This window comes from Equus przewalskii, chromosome 18, assembly GCF_037783145.1.
Source record: "Equus przewalskii isolate Varuska chromosome 18, EquPr2, whole genome shotgun sequence".
Lineage (NCBI taxonomy): Eukaryota > Metazoa > Chordata > Mammalia > Perissodactyla > Equidae > Equus > Equus przewalskii.
In genome coordinates, this window is record NC_091848.1 from 47,755,286 (window position 1) to 47,768,519 (window position 13,234).

Consider the following 13,234-nt stretch of genomic DNA (forward strand, 5'->3'; position numbering starts at 1 on the left):
GTGTGTTTTGGACAAACTTTTTAAATGCTCCATCTAAACAGTCACCCTCAATGAGTAAAGGACATTTTCAGAAATAGGAAGTTGAGCATAAGGTAAACTTACTTTTGTGGTTTTAGTAGAGGTTAATTCAAACAATACTGATAACTACTATATAAAAAAATAAAACAAAAATGTGGAGTGTTATACCTTTGCACATGTTTCTCTCCCAAAATAATTAGAAAACATGTTGCTTAGTGTTTCAGTTAATCAAAAAATATTTACTGTGTGCCAACTCTTAAGGGATTACTGAAGAGGCATAGTTCTAGCTGATTTTAACATACAAATGACAAAACACAGCCCTTACTCTTAAAGCACTTACTGTTTAAGGAGAAACATCCATGTGCACCAAAAGAGTCAAGAAATGTAAGGCACAGAACTGAATGAGTAGGTAGCATATGACTTTAGAAAAGGGGGTATCTCCCAGGGATCAAGTGAGCTAGGAACGTCTCAAGTGGAATCGAAACTTGGCTTCATATTGTAGAAGTGAGTCTGGTGGAAACCACAAGGCAAGTCATTCCAGGCAGAGGAAACAGAAAGAGCCAATGCTTGGAAGTGTTGAAGTTCAAGGTCAATTTAGTGAATCAGCTGTTATCATGGAGCAGAGGCTTTGGCTTGGGGGCAGACAAAGTCTTTCAAGGGGTGAGCTTGGATGATGCAGGCTTTGAATTCTGGGCTCTACACTTTTTTTGTTCATGTCAGAGAGGGTTATAGGTTTTTCAACAAAAGAGTAACATATTCAAGGTAAAATTTTAGAAGGATGAATTAGGTGAACATATGTAGATTGAATAAAAGAAGGGCGAAAAGGGAGACAGAAGACCTGTTAGGCGTCATATTTCTTTAGACACCTGAGTGTGAGAGCCTAATGGTGTCAGTGGTTAAAGCAAAGTGCTTTGGAGGCATGGACATTACAAAGAAAGAGGAGGCAAGGCTTGGTGTCCAATTGGACATGGAAGCAAAATCTCCTCTGAAGTTTCATGCATCACAATAAGGAGAAAAGAAAAACTGTAATGGAGCTGGATTCCTGCTGGAAGAGCCACCCCACCCAAGGAGCAATCACCAAAGGATCACTGGACTTTGGAGAGGAAGTGAGGGATAACGTGTTGGGGTCAGGTAGAAGCCCTGCCTTCATGAGATTAGAGCTCCTCGTTTTGGTTTTCCACTGAAATTTTATGAGTTTTAAGAATTACTATGTAACGGAAAAAGAATTTCATGAGACATTCAGCATAGCAATCTGTTTTATCACCATCATTTCCACCATGCTCAATTCCATCCATTACAGACAGATTTTAATTTAATACATTTTCCAATGACAAAATCAATCTCTCTCATTATCAGAAAACATTTTGAAAGGATAACAAAGAAAATAAAAATCAGCTGGAATCCTAACCACTCAGAGACAACCAGTACTTATATTTTGTCTTATGTCTTTCTAGACTTTTACATAAATATGTACTGTCATGCATTGACTAACGATGGGGATATGTTCTGCTGTTCTGAGAAATGCGTCGTTGGGTGATTTTGTCATTGTGTGAACATCGTAAAGGGTTCTTACACAAACCTAGATGGAACAGCCTACTACACACCCAGGCTGTATGGTACTAATCTTATGGGACCACTGTCACATATGCGGTCCGTTGTTAACGGAAATGTTAGGTGTTGAATGACTACATAGTATGCACTCTAACTGTGCTTTTTTTTCACTTCATAACATATTGTAGACATATACACATGTTATAGAACAGAGATAAACTTTCTTTTAAAATAATTTCATCATATTTTATTGTATGGATGTACAGAAAAATAATTTTAAGTAGATAAATATAAAATTTCTACTTCATGTTTTACTTCAAGAAATAGAATTTAAAAATTCAATTGAATAATTATAGTTAGTAATCTTCAAATATTTCTTTCCAGTGGCAAGCTGAAACAAAGAGAGAGAGAGAGAGTGAGAGAGAATGAGAGAGGCAGGGAGAGTGAGAGAGACCTTGATTTTGCCAAAGTCTTGGGAAGGTAATGTTCACTCACTAGTAACTCAGTAACATTCATTTTTGCAGAAATACATTTCAAACCATCAATATTTCTAGGGTTAAGTTAACATAGCCAGAAAGAGAAGAAACGTTTTAAATTCTACATTCTACCTGGTTTCAAAACATTGAAAATTTATTTAAAATGTCTCTTCACATTCAATGGAGAGAAAAAGAACCCTCTGAAAATCTGAGAAGCATGGCAATTGATTTTAGAGTTTAAAGAAAGATAGTATGGATACTCTGAAACTGTGATCCTTTTGTAGGCTGCTACAAAAATCTTATTAACCGCATTGTATTTTTACAACCACAGATTGACGTAAAGAGGTTGTGTTTGTATGCTTGGTGAAAACAATAGGCTGGGTGAAGTCAACCAAGGACTGGATCCGACCTTTTGCCAGTAACTCTCTCCCCTTTTTTCCCAATTATTTCCTTTTAAATAGAGTTCTGAGTTTGAGAGAGTACACAAGAGTGAGAGCCAGAGGGAGAGAGAGAGACCACTCCAGCATTTGTTGCTTTTGTAATGGTGTAGCTCAGTAATGTTATCAGGAAATAGGAGGTTGTGATTAATAGCGTTTCCTGGGTAACTGAGAGCTAAACCAAATTCTTTTTTGGGCTACGAAGGATTGTAATGGGGAGGCAAAATGAGTGGGCTAGAAATTTAGTCCCTATTGCTGAACATCTTTTTAAAAGGTGTTGTTTCACATTGCTGGCTCAATGAAAATTTTGTAATGAGCGCTATTTCATTTTGTTTAGTGATTGAAGATCTTACAGAGACCATGGACATTGTTTTGAACTTCAGACCCCTGAATGGACCGTAAGAATACAGAGGATAATTGTGAAAAAACATACTCCCCTCCTCCAGAAAAGAAGTCTAACTTTTGAAAGATTTGCCTCCTTTGTGGAAGAGTCAAAAACAGAGGCATGAGCTTGCTGGCACAACAAGATTGTCTGTTTTCTGCCAAATCTGTAGAATGTTGCAGTTGGAAGGAATTGCACTGATCATCTGGTGTAGACTGAACCTTCATTTTACACATGAAGACACTGAGGCCCCAGAGGTAAAAGTGTCTTGCCCAAGGTCGAAGAGTTTGTTATAAAGAAGCTTGTGCTACTTGTTTCATGGAGTCTTATCTTACACTATTAAACTATTCAGCTTAATATCTTCGACAGTTGAAACCAACCATTCTTCAAATGAAAATGCAAATTGCCTCCAATATCTTGACAAGTAAGAACCAATCTAGAAATCGTTCGTTTTTTTATTCCCATGGCATACTTGCACCTATATGTCACAGAGGAAACAATAGTGAGTGATTTATATGAATATTTGCAGATGTATATGTGTATATATTCACACACATATTTGTTCGAGAAGTTTCTGTTCGTCTATTTATTCCCTTGCTTGCTTTTCAATGTAATTTCCTGGTGGAATTCTGACCAATTCTCTGGGTGAAACCAGGCATGCTATTTTTAAATTGAAGGTATTGAATTAACTTCACCCTGGTGTTATGTGACTCAGCATCAATTTTAGTTTCACTGTTCTTTAGCCATTTATGATGTATTTTTCTCTTTTGTTTTGCTCAGAGAAGGCCTTATGGGTCTCCTATCTACATCTCCAAACAATTCTCTTTCTGTTTATCTGTCTCCTCCGTCCTCAGTACACACAACAGGTGGCTGAAGGAGAAGTTGCTCTAATTACCCAGCACCCCGCTGGGAAGGTCACATTTCTAGAAGAACTAGATGATGATGCAAACAAATGAACAACGAAAAACACTGCATGGAAAGTCCTCTGAAGCACATGGAAGATCCTCAGAGCTGATTTTTCCTAAAACAGTACCATGCCTTGTCACTTTTGAGAAAGTTAGAAAAACTTTCTTTTTTCTTTCTAAAATAAAATCATGCCTTATTGCTTTTGAAACAGAATCTACTTGGAATAAGGAGTATTTGTATCAGTTTCACCCTCTAACCATAGTTACAGAACCACAGAACTTCAGAAGAATCAACCCCCTTATTTTATAAATGAGGAATCTGGTGCCCAGTGAAGGGAGATGATGAACCTGAAGTCACAGAGTTATTTATACCATAAATATTGAACCCAAGGGTTTGGGTTTACTTTGAGCCATTTTTTTTTTCTGCACAGAAACAGAGATTAATCATGTCACTAGTGTTGCTATTTCCATGACTATGACTAAAGGTCAAGAAAACCAGGCTGGAATGGGGGTGCTGAGTTGTCAACTAGGCTCACACTCCAGCAAAGTGATTCACCCCACAGACCAGCCTCACAGAACATGTAACCCAAAGGGTGCCTCTATGACATAAAATTGCACAGAACAATGTATCAGAGACCCTGTCAGTTACACCCAACATAGGTGCAAACCTCAGATGCCAGTTCTGTAAATGTCAAGGTCGTCTTTTCAGACATCTCAGGACATACTCATGCTTGAGAGGAACTCAACACTTTACCACATGACCTACATGACCTGGCCAGCCTCTAGCTCTGGCCTGCCTCCCCAACCCGACACTCCCTCAACTTATCACAGTCTTGCCCCCTCTTTCCTTTCTTTCCCTTGGGCTCTCCATGTTCATTAACCCCCGGGGTCTCTGCATTTGCTGTTTTCTCTGCATAGAAAACTCTTCTGCAGCCTTGTTACATGACTGGATTCTCTCATCCTGGGGTTGTTCCAATGATCTGTGCTCTGCGAGGCCTTTCCTGTAACTAAGGGAGCCCCACCTGGGTCTCTGTCACAATAGCAACTGTGTTTCCTTCATGATGCTTATCACTATGAGAAGTTAGGTTGCTTATTTTCTTTTGGTATATTGTCACTTTCCATTAGAATGTAAGTTCTGTGAGGACGGAGACTTGGGTATTAGTCACCCCTTAGGCTTCACCAAACACCATGTCTCCACCCACATTTTTACTCCAGGTGTTGTGGAGGCAGCCAGCTGCTCACATGGACAACCTGAAAGCACTTCTCCTCAGCTGCCCTGAAGGCCTCGCCCTGACCTGGGCATCCCTGGGGCAGAGACATAGTGCCATGTCCATTCTGACACATGCACAACTCTGAAAGAGCGAGAGAGTTAACACCCCACGGGGCAGCATGTGCACAACGCAGAGCAGGAGCTGGTGCATAAATCCCTCCTCTTCTGACTGGATGATTCTGCGGTGCACTCTACACAGCTCCTCAGAGGGCACCCAGAGGGACCCAGTCACCTTTATCCATGGTGTCAGCTGCTTAAGAATGCAGCCTTGGATTGGCTTTCCCTCCTTCTCTGCTTTACTCTTTTCAGTCCTCCTTTCCTGTTCCAGAGGATAATATCCCAAAGTAACTGTAAGCAAGCTGTTATCTCAGGCTGTGCTTCTGGAAGGAGTGCATGCTAAGGCTGTCTCCTTACTCACAGCTCTATCCCTAGGCCCCAGAATAGTATTGGGCACAAAATAGATACTATATGAATATTTTTTGGTGAAACTCTCTTGACTGAGTAATACCATTTCCCTCAATGGGAACAATATAGCATGCTCATCTCACAATGTCTTGCAAACTTGAAATAAACTAGTCAAATAGTCCTAAAAATAAGATGTATCTTTCATTCTGATGAGCTTCTCAACAAATATTGAGTTCCAACTATATGTCAGATACTAGGATTGATCCACAGAGACAAAGATAAAGGACCTCTCCTCTTGGCTGATGTCATTTCAGCACGATCAAGGAGAGGGGTGACCACTGTAAGTATGAGAGGTTCAAGGACTCCCTTTGAATCCACCACCAATTATGACCTTTAGGTCCACTGGGAAGTACGTGAGACTAAGAAAATTAGCAGTTCATAAGAGAGCAGACCATATGTACCTTGATGAAGTGAATATAAATTTAAAGATTTTCATGGCTGACTTGCCAAATGCTCAAGTCAACACTAGAAAATAAAGAAATCCCTGTGCCGTGAGCCATGGAATTCAGTAACAGTACTTACAATAGAAATGAGTGACAATCCTACCTCTACCAATGTCAAGACTTATTCTCTAATGGGCAGAGAGCTATAGGGTATTATGCTATAACTGTGGGGAAATGAATATGATAAAATCTAGGTTTCTTACATAGAAGCACATCATATGAAAAAACATCAGAGAAGCCACATGTAACTTTTGCTACCACTAGTGGCTTAGCATTCACTGAAGTTATTGCTCCCTGAATGCTGCATTACTCCATAGTTGGTAAGGCAATCTCATCCCAGCTGAAAACAGAAGGCACGCTCAAAAGTGATAAGTGAGTAGAGTTTAATATAGGGTTTATTTATAAAGGTGTGATAGGATGTAGGGGAAACAACAGGGATGGCATAGTTCTCGGGGCTAGCAACAGTGGGAAGCCATTCCATTCTGAGGGGAAATGGGAGAGGGTCACCACAGAGAGTAGCTGTAGGGAAAGAGCCCCTTGACAGGAATTGTGGCCGTCAGGACAGAAATGCAGTCAAGTCATGGAAACTCTTCCAGTAGGGAGCTGGGGATATAAGTATCTCGACCTCACTCTTCTTCCTCCCTCTAAAATAGAGGACCTGCTGAACCAGAGGTCAAGGGAGCTCTTTTATATAGTCCACACAGCTCAGCCTCTCAGGATGATGAACATGATGGATCCAGAGGGACAAACAAGTAATATGCAGCATACCAGCTGTGTGGTCCTCAGTTGTCCTGACAGGAAAGGCTGCAGGCTTTCTTTGCTGGTCCACCGGTACTAGAGCAGGTGTCACTGTTGAGTGCCCAACCCACTAGTGAGGGGGCACCTCAGAAACCACCAGACAGAGAATGTGCAGCAGAGTGATGGGTGAGAGCCAGTAGAGGATCTTTTTCCTTCTCCAAGAAGGGCTTAAAAAGATTTCCTTCTTTCAGTCATAGGCATTATGAGATACGTCCTATCATGGGAAAGAGCTCCCCCTATTGGCAATGCCTGCAAGAGGATCTCGGATCTCATGGAAGGAAATAGTTGAAATCAGGAGAGCCTGTCTTCATGTTCTGCATATAGAGTGACTAAGACATTCTTTGAGACCCTCACCACTGTGGAATAGCATTTAGTTCCTGCTTTTAAAGACAGGCAAAGGATCAGCACCCTTCAGTTCCATCATCTCTGTCACCTCCTGTATGTCAAGAGCACTCCCTGGGGAGACCAAGGGTTACATTTAACAGACTTCCTCTTTTCATTAAGTCTCAACATTCCCAGTAAGACCCAGGTTCCCTTGAAAGGAAAAGAGTGAGCGTAGGCATCAACTTGAAACCCTCATTGAGGAAAACCCTTGGATTTTTCCCACTGATTCTTTACCTTTATAATCTGGGAATGAAGCCTAAAACGGGGCATGAACTACCACAGGCCAGGAAAATATTTCCATGACTTACTTGGGGGGAAATGAATACTTGAGAATAAGAAAAACAGAAATTGACCAGTTTCCAAGTGAATAGAAGACCCAGCTATACGCTCGGAACTAAGACTCTTTTTTCATGAATATCTATCAAAATGTTCTACACCACCATATGATGGTGAGCGGTGAGTGTCCATGCAGTCCTGGGTCCTGACATGTTGTTGTCATGATTGCACCAAATCCATTGGACAAAGATATTGGAGACAATGGGTTTAAAAACGTAATTTCTTATAACGGTGTAACATATTGTATTAGTTTCCTAGGGCTGCCGTAACAAATTACCACAAACTTGGTGGCTTGAAACAACAGAAATTTATTCTCTCACAATTACGGAGACAAGAAACCCAAAATCAAGGGGTCAGCAGATCGCTCTCCCTCTGGAGGCTCTGGGAGACAATCTGCTCATTGGCTATTCAGCTTCTGGGATCTGTCAGTGTCACTCCAACCTGCTTTAGTCTTCTCATGGCCTTCTCCTCCTCTCCCTGTGTCATCTCCTCTTCTGTTTCTTATAGGGATATTAGTCATTGGATTTAGGGCCAATGATCTCATCTCCAGATCTCTATTTAATTACATTTGGAAAGACTCTTTTCAAACTAGGTGGCATTTACAGGTACTAGGGGTTAGGACTCACACATCTCTTTTTGGGGGCGACCATTCAAACCACTAAAGATATCATGATGCAAATCACCTCAGGAAATCAAGCTCGCTATCAGCACTGAGAAAATTGGAGTAGATACTGTGGTGTGCTCACCAACTCCCCCATGCACAACTGAAGTGCTCATTTCCCTTGCTGCTGGGAGTGTTGCCTTCCAACGGCTCATAGCTGAGTCACTCTCCAAGAATTTCCATCTGAATAGAGTTGCCTGCCTGGAAACAGCCCACATGTAAGGAGAGGCTAATGAGGAGGAGGTGCAAAGGCCTGGCCCCTTGCCTCAATTCTGGACAACTTTGAAGGGTCATCCCAGCTCCAGAGCTCCCCTGGGGGTTGGCCTGAGGCTTCTGTGGCAAATTTATTACAAGTCAATTTCTCCTTCTGCCCCATCTTGTTTCCCTCACTCCCTTGTAGTGTTGTTTCCAAAAGCAGTCCCCAATAAACCTTCTTTAGGCAAATCTCAACAGTGTCTGTTTCTCAGGGGCCCTTACCTAAGACTCCCTGACATGACATAAACCATAGACATTCTACATAGCTCAGAGGGAATCTTTTTGGAGAACCATCCTCCCAATGGGCTGGAAGAGCCATTTGGATTATCAGAGGAGAGCTGGGGCAAAAGAAGTCCTTACCCTCCATTGTGTGGGCTCTCTACTCTATTATCATCTCTGCAACTTGAAACATTAGGTAAGAAGTTTAATACACAGAGAGAGAAGGATGAAAAATTTTAAAAATAGAAGCAATATTTTTCCTCTCCAGTGGTGTACACCACCATCAGCCAACCATTCAAAGAGCGTGATTTCCTAATCCTGACCACTGTCTGGGCAGACTAAGTTGCATCAAGCCTGGCCTCCAGAAACTTCTTGTGTACACTCCTAGAGGAAGTATTTGGTAGAAATGTATCAGAAACTTTTCCACTGGGAAGTGATTTTCCATGTTAGAATCTGAAACCATGTATGAAAACCACGTGTAAACTTGTATACAAATATAAAGCAAAAGACCTGTATTAAATTGGGGCAATCAAGTGTACAACACAGACCCTATGATTGGTCAGATCTACTTCAGTTCTTGGCTCTTCCATTTTCCAGCACTGTGACCTTAAACAAGATGCTTAACCTCTCTGAGCCACTGTGTCCTATCATTTGTAAAATAGTGTGGGTGGGAAGATTGATGACATGTAAAGTACCTGGCACCAAAGTAAGCCCACTGAAAAATTAGCTATTATTAACATGAAGTGCATTGTATGATTTTCATTGTTGTTTCATAATGATAACAATAATTTTTTGCCAAAACGTTAGTTTGCATTTATTGCTTAATTCTTTCCTTGATGAAAACAAGTTGAATTTCTTTTTCTCCACTTGTGTCAACTGCAGATTCAGAAGAGCTGAAGGAAAGTGATCTGTGCTCTGGTTAGTGCCATCCATCATTCACTAAAGTTCCCGGCTATGTTTTGAATCCCTAACATAGACATGATGTATGGAGCAAAAGCTGGCCTAAGAGACTGATTTCCAGACAAGGGTTTGAGCTCAGAGCATAATCAACTTAGAAAATCACATTTTGCCTTAAGAGAGACGTTGGGGAAATGAGAAATGCACAAGAGAACAATTCAATGTCATCTTTCTAGGCAATGTTATGTATAAGATATGGTTAGGAACTTAGGGTGTGAATTGAAACAAACTTTAGTTTAAAATCTGGGATTCCCTAGCTGTTAGTTAAAGGACATCGGTCAAGTAACTTCTTTGAGCCTCAGTTTTCTTACATATAAAATGAGGATAATGACAATACCTATCCCCCCATGTTGCTGTGAGGATTCAATGAGACGGCGTTGTGAAGCACTTGGTATGGAGTCTGGCCCACAGTATAGCTAAGGAAGCCACAATAATGTTAATAGAAATAAGATGCAAAGGAGAGGAGTCAAGAAAAGGAAGACAGTTTTCTGATATAGCTCTTCCCCAGTTCAGTGAAGTTGGACAAATAGGTCATTAGCTTTCCTGGGCTTGCGTTTCCCTTTTAGTAAACTAGTAAACTGCTAAGGATCACACAAATGAAAATGGCCTTCTAGTTCATTGATTCAAGGCTAGTTTAACGGTCATCACTAAATGACTTTTAGAGATCTTGACATTATAGTGGTCTGCTTGGCCTGTCAAGTATAAGATATCCATGAAATATACAGAAGATGATAGATTATACAAAACATAGAAAATTACAATAAATTATATGGATGAATATCTTAGTTCTGGCAGATGAAGCCTGCAATCCCTTAATGCTTTTCCTCCCTATTAAGGAGGCTTTTTCTCTGATCCTTAAAAAATCAATGATACAGTAAATTAATTATAGCCTGCTGTAGTGATTAGATTAACAGGAGGATCTTGCTAGGGTTTACACAAAAACCTAAGGTAAACAGTCACCCAATGAACAGATGTGCTGGTTAGAGCATAGAGACAATATAAAAGACATTCAAAATTGAATCAATAAATTTATCTACTTAAAAAAAAACAACTAAACTGGAAGAGACAGGGATCTCAGATTCTCTATTCTTTTGCCTTCTTAGCAATTTTACTCAAAACACACTTAACTTTTGTTAAAACTGTAGGTTCCATGGAAGTCCCAGGGAAGTTAGGCAATGCAGCTGCCCCATTGCTTTCTGAAGTGGTGTTGGTTCTAGGCTATTTAATCTAGATCAGATGAATGTCTACATTTCCATCAAAATCATTTGTGAATTTAAATGAGCCCCAGATCATTCAACAATCAAGTCTTTTAAGCTAACCCTGAGGAAATCTTTTAAGCTTCCTCAGTAGAGGAAGGTTGTAACACTGTGATAGAAAGGAAAAGATTGCTGAGAAACACAGTGTCCACAAATTTACATGATTCCAAATGCCTGGCATAAAGGTTCAGGGAGTGATGGGTCAATATGTACTCAGAGGTGACCATAATGTTCTGATTTATTGTGTTTCACTTTCTCCACAAAGCAGGTGACAAAGTGGGAATAAAGCAAAATGAATCTATTCTTATTAGATTGGGGCCACAATCTCATATTGGATTTAGTTATTGGATTTCGTGACTGCTTCCTGTATTGTCTGCTTATTGCTTTCAAGGGAGCCAGCAATGGCCTGGGATAACAGTGTGTCTGGGATGTGAGACATCTTAAATGGATGACACAATTTCCCTGGGTTCTGCTGCCAGTGGAGTTCCCTAAGCAAGTTAGTGTTTATGTGTTGGTGATGTCTGCAGGCTCAGTGGAAACCAGGCAGGAGCAATCCTTGCCTAGAATAATGATGTTATAAAAGAAAGTGGGAACACAAAGATGAATATTCTCACTGATGACATTTACTCAGGTTCAGTACTGTCTACCTGAGTGAGGAGCTTTCTTTTCTTTTGGCTAAGAAAGACTCAAGGGTTTTTTCTGCACTGGTCTCCTCTCTCATTCCTTTGAGATTGTTATTGAGTACACTTGCCTCTGACCTTTCCTTTATACCCAATTGTGCGATATTTCTCTCTTTCCCATATCAAATGTGACATATGCCCCCAAATCCACATGTTGTAGAGTTGGTCCTTTAATATTTTCTGACATAAACTGTATTTGTCTGACTCAAGGCCTCACTGTGACAAAACAATAAGCATTCTCTTCTCTTTGAATTATACTCAAGCCTTGGTGTGGCTTTTCTTCGTATAAATGTAAGTTTGAAGATAGGTCCTGAAGTTTGCTGATAGGTCAAAGACCAAGACCATTTCCCTTTAATTCAAATAAAAAAGACATCATCTGGCACTGAGAAAAGAGTAGACAAATTTAAATCAAAACAAAACCTGGAAATTAGTAATGCTTGGTTAAAAGTGAAGTCCTTGGGGCTAGAAGGTAAGGGTGGATGAGTGGATGGGAAGAGGTGTGGGGATACCACACTATCTAACCAGAAAATGCCTTCATCCTCTGTTAGCTCTATCCAGGATTGAGCATCAGCAGCTGACTGAGGCCTCTGCCCAGCAGCATCTCACAGGAGGACCAAGGTCAGCCCTGTACCTGCTGCACTGGGACTCTACTGCTCTGTCCCAGCAACTCACCATGAAGTGACTGGGTTAAGAGTTCACCTGGCTAGAATAGAACATTGGCTCTTACGTATCCTGACTCCCCTTGCTCAGAGGCTGGGGCTCCTGGGAAACTTGTTCTGACTTCTATGGGCAGATCCAGGGAAGTGCTCTTCTGCTCCCATCCCTCATCCCCATACACACTTCTGTGGCTGGCCCTTCTCCATCTTCCTTGTAGTCCATTTGACCTTCCACTTCATAATATTAGTCTTCCTGAAGTTCTGTTTCCTTTCTTCTTTCCTTCTCTGTCTACTGTCCCCACTCTGTTTCTCACTAGTAAGTTCAAGTAGGCAGTGGCGGAAGAATAGAGCGCACAGAGGCTGGACTTCAAGCGGGGAGACAGAGAGAGTAGAGGATTCTTTTGAGGAAAAAAGGATAGTTAGACGTAACAGGAGGGGGAAGCACTGCATATTTTTAAGATAGGACTTTTGGTAACATAGCCTTGATTTTAGGCTGAGGAGAAGCAGAGAGTGAAGAGGAAGAGACTAATAATTCGAGAAAGGGGGACAAATTCACAAGAAAGCGTCTGGTAGAAGACGAAGAGGGCTGAGATCCAGAGCACCGAGGAGTGATTAGACTCCGAAGAAAAAGGGAACTGCTTCTGTTTTGACAGGGAGGATAAGAAAAATTGTGGTAGATTGGAATGTGAAGAGCAAGAAAGTTAAAGAAATTCAGATCTCAGCCCCCAATTTTGTATGTCAGTAGAAGAGAAGGTGGGTTATCTGCTGAAAATTGGTGAGAAAGGAGCCTTGAGGAAAGTGGAGCAGGGAGTTTTGCACTATTGACAGGGAGGATGGTGACAGGAGGGCAAAAGAAATAAAGAAAAGGATTCGTGGGCAGGGGTGAGACTGTTTGAAGATGACGGGTTACCTTTGGAGTGGAATCAATAGTACTTGGTGTCAGGGAGCAGGAGGGGAGAATGTGTGACAGGACGTTGCAGCTTGGCAAGGTGGTGATGTCAGGAAGTTGAGAGGCCCAAGTACAAAGGGAAGAGAGAAGACCACCAAATTTGCTGACTGTGGGAGATATAGGGAGAAATGGAAAG